Source organism: Centruroides sculpturatus, unplaced genomic scaffold, assembly GCF_000671375.1.
Source record: "Centruroides sculpturatus isolate CEXI.00-Female unplaced genomic scaffold, Cexi_2.0 scaffold1948, whole genome shotgun sequence".
NCBI classification, from domain to species: domain Eukaryota; kingdom Metazoa; phylum Arthropoda; class Arachnida; order Scorpiones; family Buthidae; genus Centruroides; species Centruroides sculpturatus.
In genome coordinates, this window is record NW_019386053.1 from 17,619 (window position 1) to 20,606 (window position 2,988).

Here is a 2,988-nt window from a genome sequence, read left to right on the forward strand (position 1 = left end):
AAAATCATTTAGTTTAATGACACCTGCTTTTGTCTGACTCTAGTGGTTCACTTCACCTATTTAGTTCTTTGATTTTAATTTGTTATATCAACAATAATTTGGTTTTAAATTAATAGTTATTTTAATATCTATTATTTTTTCTGATTGTCTTTATTAATACAGTACTTACTAGGTAATTATAAATAGTAGCATTTATATTGTTTAGTAGATTCTGTGTCATTTACAAATATTCAGATATTTATGGCTACTTATTTTTAGGTTGATATATTTGATATATTTTTATTTTAATTAATACTGGCTTATATTTCCTTTCATTTTGGGAAACATGAATAGAGTCAAATATAGTTTTGTACGTAATAGGTTATACTGTATTCTATGGCATATAAGACACACCTCCATTTCAGCATAGACTATTCAGGGAAAAAGTATTACTATATTTTTAAGCCATCCTGTGCCTTTAGCACTTAACCCCATATTTTTTTTTTACTGTATTCTGGTTTTAAAATCTGTAAAATTAGAATGCATACTTTTATTTATAAGGAAAAAGAAGTTTAAAATAAGTAATTTACAATTAAACTTTATCATACATGAATAGAGCAAAAGCAGTTTATCTAATGCAAATAATATATAATATGTTTAATTAATTAAACAATAATATTTTCATTCGAGTTGGGCTAGGTAGAGTTTACCTGTAATTTACTGATAGCTGTTTGGGAATTCATTAGCTTATGGGAGATTGCAATTTCACATATTAGGTGCAGGATGACTTTTTTTAGCCTTTTATTTGGGGGGACAAAAGTTCCATCTTATATACTGTAAAATGCAGAATTAATTTTTTAAGTATTGTTCATCATACAAATAATAATCTTTATTTGAAGTTAATACATTGAAATAAATTTTTTACTTAAGATCATCTGTTTAAACAAAAAAATTAAAAACATCTATCAAAATACAGTATTTTAAAAATAATTTTATTAACAAAATATTAAGATAAAAATTTATCTTTATAAATCAAGTTTTAAATTGTTTTAAATAATGTTTGTTATTACATAATAAACTGTGATTTCTAAAAAAAAAAAAAAAACAATTTTGAAATATTAAGATTGATAGAGAAATAAAATATTTAAATCAGTAGATAATATACAAACTTAGATATTTTAATTTTCAACAATTATCTTATTAAATAGTAATATTAAACAGTTTGTTTTTTTTATCTCAAAAATAATTGTTTGAGACATTACTCTTAAGTCATTTACTTCTCCTAAATTTATTTCTTAATTTTGCATAATTATTTCAAGGATAGATAAACCTTTCTTAATTTTTTGTCAGTCTGAACTGGATCAAATTAGTGACAGAAATTTGAATAGTAAAAAATTTCAAATGCAGTCAATAAAACACTTATTAGATAGTAAGTATAATTAACATATGAAGGATTCATATAATAAGGATAATATTTTTTAATATAAAATTTACTTTGTTTACAAATCAATTAAATTATTTATAATAATGAAAATTTTAACATGTTAACTTAAAGAGAAATCTGAATTAGTTCTTAAAGTATTATAGTATCTGAATCTTTTATTTATTTAATTTTTATATAATTTTTCATATATCAACTTTTTAGTTTCAATAAAATTTTTGCTATTATTATTATTTATGAATTTGAATATTGTATTTTAATTAAATCAGTTAACATTTAAAAATTTTATATATACAGAATTTTAAAAGGAATCATATCTGTAAAATTAATTAATTATAAATATTTAAAAATATGTTATTAGATATTTTATTTACTAATTATATTATTAAATAAATATTCAAATAAAATTTTGTTTTAGCAGAATGATATGTCTAGCCCATTAAAATATATTTTAAAATGCTTTAAATTTTTTTTATTTGTAAAACATACATAAAGTTCAGTTTTACTAGAATATGTCCTTGATGTACTGTAGTTACTAAATTAAAAGGGAAAAATTTTCTGTACTAAACTTTTACTGATCAGAATGTATAACTTTAATAATAAATATCTATTACTTAAATTTGAGGAGTTTATTAACTTTGAAAGAACTAGATATCACTTTTCTGATAATACATTCTGTTTGTCTGTTTCAGTCAATTGTATTAAGTCAATAGAAATATATCAATACTTGATGTAAAACTTCATTGTGCACCTTATCTTTAGTTGAAAGGTAAAAATAGTAGTATTTACCTTTCACCTAAAGATAAAATGTTATTATTTGAAATAAAAATATATGACACACCACAATTATTAAGAAAATAACTATTGATTAAAGTTTTTAGGTTTCTTATCTTTTGTTACTGACATTCTTTCACATTTTTCTATATAATCAAAAATTTGATGTCGTCTTAATAAGTAAGAAAAAAATTGCTTGCACTGATTTAAATATTTAAAAAATGGAATTAAAAGCCTCTAGAATCACCCATCCGATACGTAGTTAAGACCTTGAAGAACAGGTTATAATAAGAAACATTAACTGTTTTCTTAATCTGTATGCGATTCTGGAGTTTTAAAAGCGAAAGCAGCGACCCAGATTTCTTACTAAAACGAAAGTTTTCTATAAAGAAGCGTCTCGATTTTAGTACAAATCGATCTTTAAATTTTTAAAAGATTGCGGTTTTTAAGGAAATAGGTTTTGACCTCAGTTCAATCTAGAATTGTGTTTTTATCGTAAAATATTATCCGTCGCAAATAGGACGAGGTCTTGTGTATAAAGGAAATAGGCCAGCTGCTCTTTCTTTGTAACCCTGACATATTATACAATAGAAGTTACCCACAGATCCGTCCTGTTCCGTCTCTGATGTATTTCGTCGTTCACACGAGAAGAAAAAAGAGAACAGATGTGTCGATAGATCCACATTATTTTTTGTTATATTTATATTTTTTTGCAAACTGTCAAAAATTACTACTGCTATAAAGTTTTTAATGTACAGAAAAACTTAGTTTATCATATCAAGACATTAATAAAC